This window comes from Dromaius novaehollandiae, chromosome Z (assembly GCF_036370855.1).
Source record: "Dromaius novaehollandiae isolate bDroNov1 chromosome Z, bDroNov1.hap1, whole genome shotgun sequence".
NCBI lineage: Eukaryota > Metazoa > Chordata > Aves > Casuariiformes > Dromaiidae > Dromaius > Dromaius novaehollandiae.
The window spans coordinates 36,010,443-36,031,938 of record NC_088132.1 but is presented as its reverse complement, the minus strand read 5'-3'; the positions used below and the strand labels follow the sequence as shown (position 1 = coordinate 36,031,938).

The 21,496-nt window shown below is 36.9% G+C and overlaps 1 long non-coding RNA gene across 1 annotated transcript in view; it reads right to left on the bottom strand.

Annotated features, from left to right (window-relative positions):
* Positions 1-1,468: 1,468 nt before the first annotated feature.
* Positions 1,469-21,496, bottom strand: part of LOC135324864 (uncharacterized) — a 61,136-nt gene continuing 41,108 nt past the window's right edge. Inside the window, exon 3 of the long non-coding RNA XR_010386103.1 lies at positions 1,469-1,683. This is a non-coding gene — a long non-coding RNA (uncharacterized LOC135324864). The remainder of the gene's footprint in view (positions 1,684-21,496) is intronic.

Genomic DNA, 21,496 nt, shown 5'->3' with positions numbered 1-21,496 from the left:
GTTACACATTTTCAGGGACACATTTTCATCCCAACTAATTTCCAGGTGAATAACTCACTGTAACTGAGAAGCTAAACATACAATGCATAGCATGTAGCAGAAGTTAAAATTCCAGAATCCTGGCATTTAATTAAAAAGGAAGGTGCCTCCTCTATATTTGTTATCATGTGTACACCCTCACTTTGACTTCTCAGGAAAACCATCCATTTTCTAAAAGAAAGAAACAGTCCACAGACAGCATTTTTGAGTATTCTGACTATGCCAGAGTGTTCCTTACTGCTTGTACTGTGGCTCACACAGCTCTCCTGTTTTCATTCTGCTCCTCCACTGTGAAAGCCAGCACATGTGTGGCCACTCCTAGGGTGTGCTTGGCAAGCATCGGAGCACAGACGCCAAGCTCCGGAATGCATTTTTTCCAGCATCGATATGTGGGACTGTAGCTGTCTTCCTGGCTGGATTTCTTTGTGCTGCTGGCTGGCTCCACGTTTGGCTGCCGAAACTACTGAAGAAGTTGCCAGCAGGACTGGTGTGAGGATTAGTCTGGTTTAGCTGTCCTAACCTTCAGGATGCCATGATCCCTCAATTTCCCCGTCACGAAGAAAAGAAAATCTTTTTTATGTTTAAGAATAAGTTTCTAGAAACATTTTTTTTCAGAGATCTATTTTCAAGGGACTTTTGTGGTGAAGGAAGAGGAAGTGCCATATTTATCTGAACTGTTAAAGCACACAGAGCAAACAGGCTCCAGTACAAATTCTGCCCATACTTTTTGTGCAGGCCACAGATTTATCAAGTTCCTTCCCTGACTTGTTGATAGCTAAATGGGAGAACCACTATATTGCTTTCCATATTTCTTCGAGACTGGGTATCTTGAATATTTCTTAGTTGACAAAAGGCAAAACAATTTATTTATGCCTCTTAAAAACCGTATGTAAGAAAATTAGACAGATTACATTGTCCAGATTATGGCTGAAACAACAAAGAATGTGGAGACAGTGACCTCTGTTGGCATCTTCAACAAAGGCACCAATCCAAACGTTTTCCTGAATGTCTTATATCCGTCAGAAGTAGGTGACAGAGACAGAATATCAAGCTCTGCTTGAGTTGCCAGGCAAATATCACAACCCAAAAGCAGGCTGAAGATATTGGCAAGGATAGGAAAGTGACACTTCTCTTTCATTGCATTTTAGATGGCTGCCTGGAAAGACCATATATGATGTACATCCTGAAAAGGGGTTAGTAGTCAGTGACCTCCACACTGCCCCTGGGAGGTCTGAAAAGCATTGTAACTCACTGAGGCATGAGGTCTTGCAGTGCTCCTTTGGAGATGATGCAGTTCTGCACTGCCCCAATTCAGGGTTGTGGTTACAAGCCACAGGAGAATCCATAAGGGGTTCATTTGAATATCTCATTCTAGTTTCCAGCTAAGAAGTATCTTTTGTACTACTTTCCATAAGAACAACCGTTGCTGAGCACAGACATGGGCTGCAGAGGTGAATACCTTTGGCTCTGGGTCTGCGCTTTGAAAAGTTCTCACGCATTTGGTGGCTTCAGTCCTTCCTGGAGCACTGCCTGCGGTGGTGTTGCTCCACTCCCAATGTGAAGCAGACTGTAATTTGCACAAACTGTTCCTCAGTCTTTTTCGGAAGAATACAAGTTGGGAAATGTTTCCATCAGTGGAAGTGCCTGCAAAAAGAAGGGGAAAGAGATTAAGAAGCCCAAATGCTCAAAAAAAAGGAACAGGGAAAGAGATGGAGGAAACAGAGAAAAAGGAAATAGCAGAGACTGGAACAGAGAAGGCAATATTTATAGCCTACAAGTTTTAAATATTGTAGGCTTATGTACAAATTAGGCTGTGGGAATCTTTCAAAACTAGGACCTGTGCTTTGGGCCCTATAGATCTTAAGACAGCACAGGAATGATGTACTACTTGACAAGCATTAGAGGGAAATGTAAATACCTAGTGATTTTCCAGAGAAAATGGCAAGGGAAAAATATTGAAAAGTATAAAAAAACCCTCTAAAATTCATGTAAGACTATAAATCTTCATCCATTTTTATTAAGATAAAAGATTGTTCCTAGGAAAAAGAAAGGATCAACTGGGATAAACATTATAGATCTTTTTCTTCTTTTTTTTTTTTCTTGTCTGGAGGGGAAAAGGAAAACAATTGAGCATTTATTGACTGAAAAGCATTTAAAATAAGAAACTGAATGGAAAAAAAGAATGGGGGGAGTCTCTTTGGGATGAGGAAGGGCTCCAATAATGGATAAAAGAATGCATGCAACTTTAAAGAGTTTTAAGGACAGAGGTGACATTTTATTTTATGGGGCATTCATTGTCATGTCTTTGTGGCTGTGGGCATGAAAAGCGGGTGTATGCTTTTGGGTAAACATCAAAAGTCTGGGAAGTTCTATTGGATAATTCCAAAAGCTGCTTATCCAAACCAGTATGGTTTGGAGGGGATAGCTTTTCTCACAGTTCATTTCTGTTTCTTGTTGTGGCCAAAAACAGGAAGCAGAGAGACAAAAAGGAAAAAAAAAAGAAGAAGGGATTACCAAATGTTTTAACAACCTAAGAAATTTGGGTTTCATTTGCATTTTGAGGTAAAAGTTCAAATCAGTTCTTTCTCCAAGTTAGTCTGTTCAACCAAGATATAAACATAGTGAGTCTGCTGGCTACTGATGAGAGTCTGCCTGGCTCAAGTGTCACAGTAGCTATTTTTGGTCCACACTCTTTGTAATTCAGAAAATGGCAAACAAAGGGTCACAGTAACTGGTTTTTCTACCAGATATATTTCACATGTCTACCCAGCAATCACAGTAAATATTCAAGTAACTTATTTAGGGTAAACATCAATAAAATGCCATCCAGCCACAGGCTCTGAATTCTTCACAAAACTGTCAAAAATCTTTCCCCAGAGTTCAAATACTGTCTCCGTGTCTGTGATCTGGTGCAGGCTCCACGACCAAAAACACAGGCAGAAATTTACCGGTTTGTTTTCAGCGTTACACCTGAGTTTACCAAGTAATTCTGGAGATTATAAACAACATCCTTACAGATTTAAGCGTTTTCTAATTTAAAGAAAAAATGTAACTACAAAATTAGCCCTGCTATTTATTGTCATGTGATCAATTGTACTGCATTTAGATAGTCGGAAATTAAAAAACAGGCATACAGTTGCATAAATTACAAAATTTTAAATGCATGTACTCATCGTTACAAAAGTGAGTGCAGTTTTATTCCCCAATTTTTACACTTTTCATGTGATTTTGCTGTGCTTTATGATGATTTAAAACTTCAAAATCATCTAAAAGACACAGAAATGAGGAGTAAAAACATTTTTTAGACTAAGTTTTGTATTTGCAAAATTATCTAATTTTAATTATAGAAAAGCACACTACTGAAGTGTGGGAAACCTGGTCATTACTTTCTCCTAAAATATACTGTAGGCAAAGCACAAAGTTAGAAGCAGGTCCTTGAGCTGAGATGTCCAGTTTGCCAAGACCTTAATAAAACCCTGCAAATATAAAATACTTCGTAAATATTAGCAATGAAATAGGAAAACATCAATAGTGCTATTTAATAGATGACAAAACACACTGAAAATTTTCTGACCCTCTTGCAGTTATGACAAGCAGGGGGAATATAGGGAGTGGAGAAAGGAAGAAAAGATGAGATGAAGATGCCAAATAAAGTAATCAAACAAAAGGAGGTCAGTCTTGCTGACATCCTGATCATATGCTACTCTACATGTAGAGAAGACAGGTAGGCACAATTTGAGTATCTTCTTCCCTGCTGTCCAAAGAATAAGGGAACTATAAAGAGGTAAAGAAACTTCCTCCAAAATAAGTATTAAGAAGCATGGAAGATCAAATGCACGCATCTAAGTCTTGCAAATTAGCCTAACAGGAGATCTTTCTTCTCAAGTTACTGATATATATTCTTAGTCCTCTGCTCTGCATTATCTGGGAAATACACAAAATGTCTATCACTGATTAACTTGCACAGAGCTTGATCTTGCATGATTCAGGGCTTGTCTACACAGGCAAAAATATCTGATAGAGTTTAATGCTTTTTTTTTTTTTTTTTTTTTTTTTTGCTATAACTGAGTCAAGCAAGCAAATCCACATCAGTTTGCTTATGCAATCTTAATGACTGCAGTGAGCTTTTTGGAAACAATCACTGGACATGCATGGTGTAACATGCCCATTTGTTGCTGGGCTTCACGCAGTCTGGGCTCTCTTCCTGGAACTCTAGCACTTGTGGTTAAATTTAGTAACTCTCAAGACTTCTTTTCTGATAATACCTCATTCAAATGGTTTTAAATGAGCCTGTGACATTTTGAAATTGTGTGGTAGTAGTACTGCCAAGTATGGCAGTCCTTGTTGTTATTAAAATGAATTAATGTACTTCAGATGCACTGGCAATCACACAGACGAGCATCTTCAGATGAGTGGGAGGAATGGCAGCCAGCCACCTGCTTTATTGCTGTGATGCTACAACAGTTCTGCTTGAAAAGGAGGAGCAGGTAAGTAGCAATTAGCCAGCTTACACTAAATATGCTAGAGTTGCTTAACTTATTTAAATGAGATGCTGGTGGGATACATTATAGGATGTATAAGGAGGATGACCAATAGTGATGTCAGAACTTTGAAGTAAGGAAGGCTTCTGTGGCAAAGAAGGGAATTAACTGTATGCTGTTCATTTTTATGTAAAAGATATGTAGCTGGCCTCTTTCATCTCTTTCCTTAAATCAAAGGGGGCTCTTGTGGGATGAAACCTTCAGCAAACGAACAATGAGTAATGACCACGACAAAACAAAAGGTTGACAGCTAAGAGTACCAAGGATTTTTGAGAAAGCAGAGAGGATACTAGTAAATGGCAACTCTTCCTAATCCAACTCCAAAAAGACTGGTAAAGTTTATCCTTCCCCATTCCTGGCCCTAGGAAGAAAGGAACTCTAAAGGCAAAGCGGACAGAAGGAGGTTGAGGGCTGTCAATGCCTTCCCCAAGAGGGAGATATGAGGGTGGCATACGTTAAGAAACACACTAAAACTACAGCAAGCCTAGAAATGGGTTGAGAACTCACATTTGTACAAAACTAGCGCATGGCACAGCAGGAACAGTGAGTGTGGATAACAACAGAGATTTGGTTGTGCATATTATTTAGCATGCACCAACACCTGAACTCCAGCATTAGGCTGATCCAAAATCCATGCCCTAAGGTCTTCACTGCTATCACCTTACTAGCTTGTCAGGCTCACACAGGTATGCTAGCTCTTGCTACAGTCACACCTTCATTCTGCTGCCACATATCCCCAGAAATCTCAACTCTAATAACAGTTTTTACTATCTGTGTGCAAGTCACCCTGGAGTTGCACCCTGGAATACCAACATGAGAAGTGGCCACAGTGTGAACAGCATTTGGCTGCCATCCTTCTTCGCTGCTGCTGAATATCTAATGTGGAAAATCATCTCTTGGGACAGCCATGGAAAGAGGACCAGGAGGAAGATAAAATTTTAAGCTTGAGCATTTATGGTATATAGTCCATTTTGAGCCCAGCAGGAAAAAGGATTGACACACCTGGGAGGAGGAGGGGCAGCAAACAACAAAGCAAATACATTTAGTCCCTCACACAGTCATAGCCACCAAACACGGTGGCACCAAGCTGGAGCCTGAAACAAAATGGCTTCTGTTTCTCTACAAGGCAGTCCAAGACAGTCCTGTTTGAACCATTCAGAGACATAAGCTACAGCTATAATACTTGACTTCAAATAGATTGTGTTTCAGTCAAAATTTTGATGAAAGGGAATACACAGAACTGCTGTACTGAGTGCATGGCACTATGGATTATAATGGAGCTGGAGAGAGGTGAAGAATCTGAACTGAAACGTGACATCTGGTCTAAGAAGCACCTGACAAGCTGCAAGGTAAAGGAACTGGTTCAACGAAAGGTGAACACCACAGTGAGGGTGATGGGAGAACTAAGGTATCCAGAAAAGTTAGTTTGAACCTGGACTACATGCACATATATAGTTACATACACATGTACACACCTACAGAGTATAAACAGTGTATTTCACTGTCAGACTCACGGAGGCCTAACATGATGCCTAACTTTTAGATAACTAAGCTGAGACAAAACCTACCCTTTGAGCTAAAAATGAAGAGAAATTCTAGTAAACAAGAGAAACAAATAAGCACTTTGTGTAGCCCAAGTGAAAGCCAAGAACGACTCAAAAGTACAAAAAAAGCACATGTATAAATCTTTCTATGCTTAGGGTTCTAATTTCTGCAGCCTCACAGAACCTGAATATTCTACTTAATAAGAGTTTGAGCTACTAAGTATACTCCATATATGTAAAGACAACACAGATTTTCCCATTACAGATAATCAAATGTCACTTTGGTATGTATTTGTAATCATAATTTATAATAACAACTAAAATGACACACATTTTTCTTTAAATAAGTTGTGCTGGGTATGATACCTTCAAATGAAAGAAAGAAAGTTCCTTTGAAAACTGCTTTAAAGAGAAAATATCCATTACATTCAACAAGTTATGAAAAAAAAAATCCTACTGCAGGTACATGTATTTCTTTTCAAAATAACACATTTCTCTTAAAATACAATGTGCTTATTCATTGGGAATTGTATGCTGCACCAAAGCTTTTTAAATCTTGGACTAATGTCAGAGCGCATGACAAAACATAAGCATAAGGTAAATGATATCCTTCTATTTTCCGCAAATAGATCAACTTTTGAAAAGGTAGAAGAAATAATACATATTTTTCTGATATTCAAACAACTTGTCAAAAATTTTCATGCTGTTTTGAGTTCTGGTGAAACTGCATCACAATATTTACATCACACTTCAAAATTGTTAGCAGTACTGGTAGAAGGATGAAAATCAACATGGATAGGAATACAGGACTAGAATTAAGAAAAAAATTGTAAATGACTGCTGTAAGAGAGAGGTCAGAATCTGCTGAAAGGAAATTCACTTGATGGTAACAGTTGTGACTCTATGCTATTCATGTACACTATCACAAGATAAAAGATAAAATATCACAAGATAGAGATAGAAATATATAGAGATAGAATTTATATAGAAAATTTGACAGGCTAAATTATTTGCCTGTGCTGCATACTACTGAATAAATGGTACCAGTATTCCTGCTGATACTCTAACTGATTCAGAAAATCCACAAGAATTCATATTTTCTTTTCAGAATGTGAAGCATGGAGCATTTTTAGAATACCTAATTCAGTTGGGTTTTACTTTTACTTTACTTTACTTTTACTTACACTTACCTTGAGAGTGTCTTAACACTGCATAATTACAGTCTGATGTGGCCCAGTATGCCACTACATACATTACATCTTTACTTCCCTGAGTTGTGGACCAGATGGGATACATTCTCCTTAGGCATCCAGACAGTTTCTATTTAAAGGAAAATGTAACCATTTAAATTTTTTCACAGAAGAGCAACTGTCTGATTTTAGTACTCAGCATTCACAGGATACATTTTAGGCCAAGTCATAAATCTTAAATCATAATGCTATCTTTGGTATGAAGTTGTGGGTTTTTGATTTAATTTCAGTTTTCTTTTTTTTTCTTTTTCTTTTTTTTTTTTTTTGCTAGCTCAGCTAGTTCACACAGAAAATTATGTTCAAAAGAGTGCACTTTATATAGGATTTTCTACAAACTGCAGGCTCATAAAGCAAAAAAGCTGTTAACTAAATTCTAAGGGAGATAAAGGTAGATATTTCTCATAGCATTTTCTATATCCTGTATGCTAGAAATAAACCTAAACTGCCATGACTGTGTCTCTTTCTCTTCCTGGAAGTTTCCCACACTTAAGAGAGGAATGAATGAGTCCTGTGCACTAATTCAGAACAATTTATATCGGCACGATAATGGATTCTAGGGGGCTCTTTCAACTTTCATTTGCAAGTGGAATAGAGAATTTTAGGAAATCTAGTTGTTATTATTAGGTTGTTCAGGTTGTCAGATTATCAGGGAAAATGTAAACAAAGGTAGTGAGTTCTTAACCACAAGCTGAGCAAAGAAACCAATCTTTGTGCCTTCATTTTCACAGATCATAGAAAATCAGAAAGTTCTTTTTTCTCCTCCAAACCAGGAGGCAAAATGTGGTCCAGAATCAGTACTGCAGTCTTCTGAGTCTGCCACTGTAGAATTAGAGCAAGGCAGGAAAGCCACCACATGCTCTTTAAAACAGTAAAGATTTGGGCCAAGAAAACAGTCTTAATTTGCTACCAGAGGTCCCTGGAAAAGGAGAATGGCTGTTTTGTGCGAGTTTTATGAGAAATTGAACCAATAACTGAAGTGCTTCTCTTATAGCTTTGGAGCATGCAGTTCAGCCTATTTCCAAATGCGTGTCCATGAAACTGATTTCATCTTACAGTATTGACCATGATCTGATCATGCAGATTAAAACAAAGATGGACAGATAAAATGAATTTTGCTTATAATTTATAATAATTATAGATTATAATAAGGGATATAGATTATACTAAGGTTACATATAGTCTACAAGGAATGTACAGAAGATAGATCACAGATAATAAATAAGGATTTTTGCATATAATCTATGCACCTGAGGAAGACTGTTTTGCTTTTTTCCCAACTAGGTGAACAGGCAGCTGAACACAGATGCCTGAGAAAAGTGAGAGTTATCTCGCCTTGCCATTTTTATATCTTTAATAGCCAGCAGCAAAGAAAAATGAGAAAGCGAGATGCCAGATGTGTGTCCTAGCATGCTGATGTGAAGGAAACTTTACAAAGACTGTTGACATTTTGGCATTCAGGACATTGTTCTGACTGGGGTCTAAGTGGTGAAATATCAACATTCTTTGCTTCCTCCTAGTAAAATATTTGCTATAAAGTGTAAATAAAGACTATAGAGTTTTTCTTCACATTAGCTTGCTGAAACATCTGGATTTGTGTTTACATTAGTCTGCACCACAGGCTTATCCTTCAAAGAAACCTGCTTCTATTTTCTGTTTTTTTAATGGAACCTCTCAAACATACAATGTTTTTATAAGTAAGACAATATTGTTTGACTATGGGAATAATCTTAAATATAATGTGAAAAAATGCTAGAAAAAGGCCTCGCTGAATCTGTAGGATACTTTTGTGAAAGCAGGTGAAATATTGTATACTGTGGCATGTACAAAAGATGTTTACACTGTTTTTTATGGAGAAAGAACCTTTTGGCCACAGTTGCTTGACTCATGCAGCTGCAATCATATTAAAACTATTATTTGTGAAAACATCATTGGCATATACATCCAATCCTTGATGTCTAACCATGACACCATTGAAAAACTGATAGAGCTGTAACATAAAATGCTGACTACAACCATGATTTAGAACTGTACAAAGTCTCCAGAAGAGAAGGTGAGAAGTGATTGAAGCATATTTTTTAAATAAACAGGAATTGCCAGTTCTCCTAAGTTTACAATGGGAGGAAAATATCATATGCTGAAATGATACAAAGAAGGGTGTGTAATGGTTAAAGCAAAGGTAACAGAGTAACAAAACAGCTCCTACCATCCAAAATATATTGGTGCTCTCCAGAGGATAAAAGTGTTCACCAAAATGCAGACATGAAACACAGTTCCAAGCATTAAGACAAGCTGTAAATATTAGTCATTTGGCCTCAGTAAATAAGAGGAGGTTTCTATTTCCTTTTTTTCTACAGTCAATATTAGTTCTCTAACCTAGGCTGGCCGTTGGAGAAAACCCATACAAATATATCACATAATACACTAATGACACCATGTCTCTAGATCTCACAACACCTTGACAGGAGTTTACAAACAGCAATTCTTTTTTACCCAATTAACATTACACTGAAACAGCAGTAAGAGGCCTCATGAAACAACCGTTTCACGACAGATGAGCAGGACACAGTAAATCATAAAGCTACCACTAGTAAATCAAAAGCTGCTCCCTGTACAAGTAATATCCACAAATTCTACTCTGCTGGAGGGCTGGTGATCATCCATGCCACAGCAGTTTGGAAGTATTTTTAATAGATTTGTCAAAGATTCAAATTCTGATTTTAAATTTGCCCAGAAAACTCTGTCCTTCAAAGTGTTAACCACCATGAGCCTCCAACGGTTCTGGGGCAAGTCAGCGCTGTCAGTACTTTGCTTTGCAGGATCAGGAACACAGACCGCAAAACCTTTTCTACTTCTCTGTTGGCAGGTTGGTTATCATGGTCAAATTGGTAGTGTCTGAGTGGAAAGTTTTTAGATCTGTTTTCCCCCCATGATAAATGCACATCTCTATATTCAATGATTTTACTTAGTTATGCTTTTGTGAACTGTGCATGATATGCATGCACATGAATAAAGGAGAAACTAAACTTGCTAACAAGTGACAGAAACTCATAGCTGGTTTTAAATACAACAGCATGTGCTTAAATGGAATGACTCTTTTGTTGTTTCATTCAGCGGTACTGTAACTGGTATCTGCATTTGAGAAGTGAAGAAGCCACCTAACCTTGGTCCATACTGAACGTGTTCATAAGGGCTCAGTCCTGTGGCTTTTATTTGAGCTTATTAAGTTCAGCAGTTACAGCAGATTTCTTACTCCCTGAGAAATTATGGAGAAGTGTAACGAATTCTATGGTTGTCTAGCTCCAAATATTAGGACATGCAAATGCGGAAGAGTAGTCACATTTGCACTATCCACAGAATCATTCCAAAGCCATAATTTACTGCTTTATATAGATTTCTAGATCTTCATTTAAGAAAATGCTCATAATTTAGGCATAATTACAGCTTCTCATACCAGTTTCTTTTTCATCATGGGCTAAAACAAGCCTCTGTTACTTCTCCTGGCACAAACTGAGTTCTGTCTCAAGCTGCTGCTGCTCACTGTCCTTCAGTTTGATTCAAATGTATCCTTCAGACTGAAACAAGAAGCATCAAGAAAATCACACTACTGAACTTTTAGCAGCTCTTTTTTTCTTTTACTACAGAAAACAAATTCTAGCACCTGTTCCTCTTTCCTTTTAATCTTTTAAGATGTGTTTTCAAGAAAGCAAAGAAGGATTTGCACAACTAAAATCTATATATTGACAACTATATTTCTGTGATTATAAGAGCTGTGAATCAAAAGCCATATATTTGGCATGTATTTACATACCATGTAGCATTATAGAAAATTGCTACTGGACAGGGTCTTCCAAGCACTACAGTAATAAAAATAAAAATAATAATACAGTCCAAAATAACTTAGAAAAGCCAAAATCTCCTCAGTGGTTTTCAGCCTCACTCCAAGTTATATCTGCCTCCAGAATTAGCTTAATGTAAAGCTATCAACTTATTTAAGCTTACTCTCCCTTAGTGTCTTTACATTCATTATAGCTTAACCCAGCTGAACACTCCTTCACGGCTAGGTTCTCCTGGCAAATGAGGGCAAAAAGCCCTGTAATGGTGGGACAAGAAGGTGATTACTAATCTTTTTGTCAAAACTCAGACCCTCATAACAAATCCATGCAATACTTAAAATAAAAAATAAAACTGTATCTGTAATTCCTCTTTGAAATAATATCTATAAAGAAAAAAACTATGCAATGGGAAAGACCTCTTTTAGTAAAGACAGTAATATTATTGTCTTATTCATTTGCTGACTACAAATAGCCAGCTGACTACAAGTGTTTTTTTTCTTTTCCATTCCCAAGATACTTTTTATGGCATTTTAGTGCACTTAATGTACATGTGTATACATTTTTGTATAAAAATTAGTAATATGCTGCTGGGGTCTGTTGGTCTGTCTGTTTATTTTACATGTGTATATTTATATGAGAAATATTTTAGTTATTAAACTTCATGTCAATGAAAAATTTACTTCCCAACACGTTTTTATACAGTAGATCTTATATTATTGTTATAGTCAGAAAAGTGACTCTGTAAAAATGGTTCTGTTTATCAGTGCACCAGTTCCTGTATGTCTTCAAGTCAGTGGGAAGATACAGTAATGGCTCTGTAATCAAGGAAAAGATTTGCAGACTTTACTCTAGGGACATTAGCATCTATTTTCCAGCTTTTTAAAATGCTTTAGCTTAAAAGAATTCCAGCTTAGCATAAACCTACATTCGATTTATTAGCAGCACTCTAGTCATCAATGAAAGACACTTCAGAGCTTGATCATCTTGATTCAAAGCCATTGAGATTCATTACATCTGCTAATTATGTAGCAGTGGAATATGCCCCAGATCTGTAAAGTATGGTAGCAGTTTATTTCTCTTCCTATGGAGAATTCAACATGGCATGTGGGAGATACGCTGTTAGCAAGACATGCAGGGAGACTTTTCCGATTTTCAGATCTTGATTTGAGGCAAACAAAAAGAATTCAAAATAAATCAGAGAAACCTCAGACTAAAACAAAGGGAAAAATGAGAACTGTTTGGATTCAGCTGTGCAGCAGGGTGCCAAAGGAAGAAAACTTCACTGCCAGTCACAGTGAAATGATAGCCAACTGTTGGCTTTACTCCTAGTCAGATACATGCAATGGCGTAACTATTGTAGGTAAGAATGAGATTTTTGGCATGCATGATTGAGGGAGCTGTACTGTCTTTGATGATGCTTAAGTCGCATTCCCTAGGAAAGCCACAGATTTTGGCTTTTGTATATTGGTTTGTTTCTCCTTGTAACTGCCATTACATAACTGGTGGACATAGTAAGCGAAACTTTCAAATATGGCCTTTACTTGAATGTGTGTTTTCCTTCATACATGTGACTGCAGCTGCATGTTTTGGAAATCATCACAAAGGGTAAGTGACATATTTGTCATGTACAGATACAGAGATGCAGCTATACACAGGTGTATGTGTGGCTTTTCTACTCATGGTCCTTAAAAACACTGTGAGAGAAACTACAATTGAAGACCTTTAAACAGTTGTTGAGCATCCCACCTCTTTCAGGCTCTGCTAATGAAGACCAGTTAGTCAGTATTTTGGCCAAGTCCACGTCTGCATTGCAGATCACAGAACGTGCAGCTAACTGTCTCTGCACCTTGCTGTGCCTCTTGTGGGTCTATCTCACTGCCTGACTGGCTCTCTTATTTTGATGCTTAAATTGAAAAAGTTCATTCAGATTTTGCCTGAATATCCTTGCTATCTCTAGAACTAGGATAGAAAATAGGCTGAAGTAGACACAGAAAAATCAGCAGTGGCAAAATTAGAAGTGGGTGATGCTAGGGCACTTGTGAACTACAAGAGACTACAGAACTGCAAAAAAAATGTTAAGGCAAGTAGGGAGAACTGTATTTCTCATATTGTGCTAGCAGCAACTTCATAGCTGTATACAAAATCTGCGTGCTTTATGCAGTGCTTCACATGTGCTTCTGAACATCCAAAATATCCGCTACAATACTGTCATTTAGAAAAGCGCTGTTTAAACTAAAAAAAAGCATAGGGGTGAGCAGTGACTCTAGTGACCAGTGCAGGCCAGTCACATTTTCGTGATGAGGCAACAGACAGTCTGTACTCTGAAAATGTACTGGAGGGGCCAAGGGAGAAAAAGTGCTTCAGCCCATTTATAGTACATCCACATGGTCTCCTGCAGACAAACCAAGTCTCTCTGCCTGTGCTTCTACTCAACTGGATGGCAGCCAGCTCTGAACTAAAAACTGCTGTCAGTACAGTGCTGCGCCCAAGCTAATAAGCCTTGCTGAGAGACTGACTTCAAGTTCAGAGCTGGATCACAACTGGCAGACAGAGCAAGTTTACATCTGTCTGCAAAAGATTGAGGAGACATAGCTTTAGGGTAAAGGAAATCCAAGATTGTACAAAATTGGCGGATTAGGATTTTGCCTAGCACAGCTCCCTCATGGGAGCTCCAGGTAGGGGGAGCACTACCCAGACTGACATAAACACACTAAACCTTGCTAAGAACACGACAGCCTTGTAAAATCACTGGGAGAGCTGAAGTGGGACTTCTCTAACTGGGACTCCTTCTATGGACCAATTGATCACATCTATTCTGGGGACATACTTCCCTACTTAGGACAGATTTAGAATAGATACTAGAGCATACACTTAAGATGAATCCTACGTCCAGTTTTTATTATTTATACGTTCATGTGTGCATATGGTGGCTCCTCAGATGACGCAGTTTGTTTGCTAAACTATGAATATTTATTACAATACTATATTTATGAACAAACAACAAGGAGAATACTAACCAAACCTCCATTGATTTATTTATAAACAACTAATCCTATCTAAGCATGTTTTAAATGTTTTTTAAATCACTTATTAAAACCAAGACATATTTGAAAAGTAAACACAGTTATCTTAATCTTGCCCCAAATAAATTGCTTGTCTGTGCCTGATAATGAATAGTCATGCCTGCTTTGAATTTTATTCTCATTGCATTATTTTATTTAAGACTGCATGTAAAAGAAGATTTTTTCTCTGAATTTTTCATGATGAACTCTGTAGCTGTCTTATAAACTATGCCTTTTCATCTCCAGGCACTTCACTTTTGAAGCATGTTTGGTGTGCTTGATAAGTATACAAACTCAGAATTTACTGTGCTGTCCACTTTCTTATAATCAGTTACACTAAAGGTGAAATGGCAACTCAATGTAACTTTTTTTTTTTTTTTTTTTTTTTTTTTTTTTAATGGAGGAATCCAGTTGGTTCATGCAAAGGTCAATCTTTCTTTGAGGAAATAACAGAAAGGCTACTGAGTGCCAGAAGTGAGAATATCAAATGATGGATCGGAGAAAAGTTCTCTGAGATCCAGAAAGACTGAAAAGAAATCCTTTCGAGTCCCATCACAGCAATGGGAGTAAAAGAAGCCGGAAGCCAACTTTACATGTAGACCTTATGGGGGCAAGACACATGATAAAGAAGAAAACAAGACTGTGTGGATCCTAAGTCTGTGGGAACTGTGTAGCTAAGTGGTATCTATGGATTTTTTTTTAATTTCTGCACTTGCTTACTCCAGTAACAACGGATCTTATTTTTGTATAAGATGAAGAAACATCTATTTCAAAGACATATTGTTTTAGTCTGGAGTTAGTAAAGCACAACTAATATAGCTCATCCAAACAGATCAAATTAAAAAAAGATCAGTGCAGCTATGACTGATACCAGAAAGTGGAAAAAAGGCTATGTAAGAAAATGTCCCAAAAGTTAAATGATACAGTTCGGATGTTTTAACATCAGAATTGATCCCATATTGATCAATATGGTAGTCTCTTCAACTTAGTTTAATGACTCAACAATAATGTCATAATCGTAGTGTCTTTTTTCAGGAGAGTTTAGGGCTAATATTACACATTATATGTCTATGGAAAACTGGGAACATTGTATTTTGCCATTAGGTCTGTACAAGGCTGTTCTTTCAGCCTTGTTGATGACCCAAAGCAGAGACCCAATTTTATACTGAAGTAAGGAAAACTAAGGTTTGGGTTGAATTAAATATCTGAGTTGTCTGAAGAGTTCATTCTAATATCTTCATTTTGGTGTATATAGGATAAAAAAATGAAAGAAAGGAAAGCAGCAAAGTTTTATGAATTTTTGAGTACTTCCCTGACTCCTCCTTGGCTTCCAGGATAAAACAAGCTTTAAAATAAATTATTCACAGGGAAATCAACAAAAAAAAAAAAATTACACAATGCTACTTCCATTATTAGAAAGTTTCAATTTATAGCCAATAAAAAATTTCAAGATACTCCATATTAAATTACTGGATGGTCCTACTAAGAATAGTATATATCATGGCCAGATTGCAGGAGCTGGGAAGAAAGCTTTTGGTACAGAAGATAGAAATAATTCTCTAGTATACATTACTGACAACTTACTTGTTCCAAAAGAAAAAAAAAAAAAAGAGTCAATTTCTTTTTCTCTCCCTTTCCTTCAGCATAATAACTATACATTAAATGTTAGGTTTCCTGTGTCCCTAGCTTGCACACTTTTGGATTACATTTTGCTTTATGCTTTCAAACTATCCTATGCAGCCATACAGACATGAAATTCACTTTTACAAAGTACATGGAAAAGAATTACTAGGCTCCAGTAGCTGGGACTTTAAGAAAAACCCAAGCAACAAGAAAGTTTTTTTTTTTTTTAATAGATAGGTAGATGGGTAGATGGATATCGAGCTAGACAGGTATGTGTGGATTAACTGAAAATACAGATGATGGCATGTAATAAGTGTTCTCTTCTTCATCATCCATCATTTTTTTCACATGTATTCATATACTTCCTCCCATCCAAAAAGAAATTATTATGTTCAGTGGTTCGTAGTTAGGGATTCATAAGCAGGGATTCAAAATAAATTCTACAGTTATGATTGTATATATCTCTTTAACTCTAATCCCCCTAGTAGATGTGCTGAGACACTAAATTACATGCAATTTCTCAAGTACTAAAATCCCACTTTCTCCTTCTGTACTCTAGATAAACAGCGGATCTTGGAACACTGCAGTGTTTTTTTAGAAACCAGCACAATAATTCCATTGTCATACGTACCTGGCACACTCTCTTTGAGACAGTTTTGTAAATGTTCTCATTCGAGGAGGACATACCATATGGATAGGCTCCTTAGTCTATTCTAACTGTTTCAGACTATGCCTGCCATAGATTCTTGGTGGTGTCTATTTCTCAGCACTCATATATTATATATTGCAATCATCAGTGTGACTCAGGGCAAGACGCATTTGACCTAGATTCATATTCAGCAAACCTATATGCTGACAGCATTTGTCAATATTTTACTCTCAGTTTGTCAGACTTCATCTGTAATGTGACGTTCAGGAATAGCTGACTACATTTTTCATGTGCATTGTTGTTACTAACTGTCTGGCGTGCACAGAATTGAACACTGTATTAAAGGAGGTACATATGAACATATAGAGATGAAAATATACCATACGATACATTCATTTTTAAAAAATCCAATAATGTAATTGAGCTAAGATACACATTTAACATCAGGTATGATGAGGAAATCAAGCGTGTGCACTTAAACGTTTATTGTGATACTTCTTTACGCTTATGTTTTTAATTTGCTCTCAGCAAACTTTGTACATGTTTTCACTTTAAATAGGGTGTCACTTTTCTCAGTTGGAGATATTAAAAATGTAAAGATGGAAGAATAATACTAAATACGAAGGTTCTCTTGCTAGTCCTTTGAAAGTGCTCCATAGCTTTAAAAAGAAAGCAATACCATCCAGAACCTGAAAATAAATGGATAAATACCACAGAAATACCTTACTTCATGCACCTTAAGAGCTTGTCCTGTGGGACTTTTCTGTATTGGGAGATTCAGAATGGGTATCAGGATACTATCCTCTCCTACAGATCTGGCATTGTGTTCAATGGCTTTCTCTAATGATCTCGCATTACCACACTGATGTTCAAATATGCTGTGATCTAATAGGTATAGATCCATTGTGGGCATACATGATTCTGCAGTTTTTAGCCAAAAACTAAACTAACGAAACTTAGAAGGCTAGCAAAAACACCCAGTCAAGCAAGTATGTTTCTTGCAGTGATGGATAAATTCCAGGAATGTAGTTTGATATAACAATAACAATCATAATACACAACCAAAAACCCCACAATTTCACCCTAATACCCAAAGTGCTTCTTTCAGAAATAGTGTTTTTTTCCTTGCAAGCAGACATACATATGTGACTAATGTGCCCTTTGAGCCAATGTAGTTCCAAATGGACACAGAACTGTGTATGTTTTCACATATGTACACACAACACATAACATGTATTATTTCAGGGTCCAGGGCCATGTTTCAATTTTCCTGCCCACAGCAATTCTAGCTGCAAACATATTGGAAGAGACAGTTCCAGGATTTTACAATATTCTGCATTCTCCGATATTTACCTTTGTTCCTTTATTTGCAAAAAATCAGTAGGTCACCAACTATCAGGGGAGACATTTTGCAGACCTAAAAATGGAAGGTTTATAAATGAGATGCATTCCTATGCATACTATTACGTAGTTTATTTTAACTGCATGTGGTAACTGCCTGTGCTCTAGTAAAATTCCCCAAGGATCTGGTAAAATTCCCGAAGGATGTTATCTTTTTGAATGTGAAATGTTGTAGTTCAGGTTAGTATTTTTTAATTAACTTAAGAAAAAATTACTTGTAAAACTGCTTATATCATACTAACTAAACAGCATGCAGAGCTGAAAAGCAAACCAGAATCAAAGAATGTTCTCAGGCCCCACAAGCTGAACCACAAAAAGAGTAGTAAAAGCTGGGAAGCTGATTGTCAAAATTAATGAAACACTGCCCTCTTCTGATTAAATCTAATCTTGAGATAACTGTTCTTGCAATGAAAGAAAAGAGATCTGTGAAAGAATAAATGGAATACAGATGAATGTGTGGCTTGGCAATTAGGTTAGTCTTCTGCAGTGGTAGTTAAGTATTGAACATCCATAATTTCTGAGTGGCAAATACATTGACCCACATCAAAGCAAGAGATACAGATAGCCTAAGCAAAAGCGACATGCAGTGTATCTGTATATTTGTGGGCTACTACTGTAATAAAAAAGAAAGGTGGTGTGAAATGCAGCTAGCAGATGGATGATTTAATGCAAACAGAAGGAGACTATTCTCACAGGCAATTAAGCTGTGGAACTCCTTGCTGCCAGGTTTTGTGGATGCTAAGCTTTTCAAATATTCAAGAACAAAGAATCAGAGTGTCAGAAAGAAAATCACATTATAGAGCTATTAAATGTAAAGACACGTTCAGGAAGTTTCTGAGCTGCTGAATGCTGGGTAAGGGTTCTGCAGAAATATCACTATTCACTTTCCTTAGTCTTATACTCTTCCCTTGGCATTCACTACTGGCAACCATCAGTGACTAATTTCCAGTTTCTTCCATACTCACCTTGATGAAGTATCTCTTCTTTAACTGCAAAAAATGAGTTGCTCACTAGCCACCTATAGACCTATGAGTAGAATAAGGTTCATAAATACGATGCAGTCCTACACAAATTTCTATGCACTGAACATTTGGCCTGATTTAGTTTGACTGATTTTATCATAGCTTCCTTACAGAGAACATCTCCGTATATTTCGCACCAGACTGACATGCAACATTGCTTTAGCTGTGAAGGATCGCATACACAGAAAATCCAACTGCTTTTTGGACCTGTCACAGAAAAGATCGGAAAATGAGGGTCTTATCCTTCACTGAGTGTCGGCAGAACTAACAGTCTAGACGAGGTCTAACTCTTCTCACATATCCTGCAACTTCTGCTGGACAGAAGAAAAGTTCTCTTGCTAATTCTTTTCTTTTTTGACTCATTGGAAACCCCATGGAGAGAACTGAGGAAGTAACCCCTATGCTCCCATCCCAGAAAGATCCACAATTCTACTCATCTTTTACACGCATCAAACAAAATAGAAATGAGCATATAAGGAAACTCCTGCTTTCTCTCCACCGCTGTGCACCAACACAGGAAAAAAAAAAAGAAAAAAGGAAGAGTTCTGGCATGCAGAGTTGTGAGCTACAGCCTGTCCTTAGGTACCCTGTTGTGAGTGAGAGCAGAATCCACATCACAGAATTCTTAGACTTGGTATAAAAGCTTAGTTGCAAAGGAGCCAATGTAAGTGGAGTGGTTTGGATCACTTACAGTAACTGCTGCACTCATTTATTAATATGACTTACAAGGAAGAAATATTATCTTGCACTTAGCTACATTTCTTCATAAAGCAAGCATTTAAGAAGGTTTTGTATGTCATGTTAGAAAGATTAGCTGCAAAACCATGAAAAAGATGATGTTCTGTGGCCCAATATTGTCATGGTTAAAAAAAAAATCAGTTAAGTTCTGCTTTTGTATCTTGGCTTGAGCTACTATGCTAATAGGCTACACCAGAATACCAAGCCATTAAATTATGGAACTTTTATGTAGAATCCATGTGGGGATCTAAAATATTCCATAAAATAATCCAACACTAGCAGCTGGGGGAGATGGGAAGAAGAAAGAGTGGGGGAGTTTCCCATGGCCATTGCTGAAGTATACACCATGCAATTGAACTGGTTGCCATATTCTTAAAGGCAATAATAATTTAATTATTATTATTATTAATTATTAATTATTTTTAATAACTTAATAATATCAGTTTCCAGATTCTTCATTTCTGACTTAAAGAATATGTAGGCCTTCATCAAGTTCTGACCACTATTGGACATTTTGAGAAACTCAGAGGCCAAAATTTATCCTCAATGGAGTTTCATGGGGCCCAGATAAGTTGCTCGCCCATAGGAGGACTGCAAATGAGCACAAGTAGTAATTTGATCATTTTGCTCCAATTTCTTTTCTTTTCCCCAGACAAGCAAGCTTGACACCTATGAGCATTTTTTCAGTGTCTCTTCCTCCTTCAGAACAGTGTTTATTTACTAAGTTGTAAATAATACAAAGCTTCCTCCCAATGCTACTAACCAGTTCTTGCTCCTGCTCTTTTGCTCTTATTAACCTTTCTGACTCTTAGCACCAAAAAGTTCCTGACCTTCACCACTAGACATTTGCTTCATGTTCTTCTTGCTCTCTAATGGACCACAAATATTTTCAGCCAATCTACTCCATAGTCATGATCTCCATTATATCGCATCTTTAATCATTTCCTCCAACCAGGATGATAGCCAGTGTACGGTATGTCTAGCCCAGAATTATGTCCTCCAAATACAATAAATAATTTGACAAATTAATGTGTGAATGGAACAAAGTCTGTAAGCCAAAACCTGTTAATTATTCAATAAAATAAGTTGCATAAAAATAATGGCTTATGGATTTTCTAAAAGCTGAATACCGTAATTATTTATTGTAAATTATTTATTAGGTGATTAATCAACCCTAAAGTTCATGGATACATTTTAAACAGATAAATCAATGGTGACTAATTAACCTATATGAATAAAATACATTTACATACAAATAACTCAATATATATGAAAATAGGATAACTCAGTAAATGCTCATACAAATAGAGAAAACATCTCTTAAAAAAAAAAAGAGGCCAATACAGCCCAATCTCTATGTATTTAGCAACCCTGTCCAAAAGCTATTCAGCTTATAACTTTGACTTTCAGAGATGAGAGGTTTGGTCCAAATGATCTAAATTGTTAGCAGACAATATATACGCCTTCTTCTATTCAGGTAATCTTACATAGCTCTGTAATGAATTAGGGAATAACTGACATATATATTCTGTAACACAAATATCCATTGAGGTTTCTATGACTAAGTTTAAAAAATTTGTTAATCAGAAAATATGAAGAAACCTAGTAACATTTCTGTACCCATCACAGAGAGTATTTGACAATATGGGATAAATTCTGTAGAAACATTTGCTGTATACTGAATGTCATATAATGCAGAGTGTACAGAAACATGACTGAGCTTTTTCACTGGTACTGTGTGATTTTTGTTTAACTCTGTATTGCTGTTTATGGTTGTTTTAAACCTATAAGCCA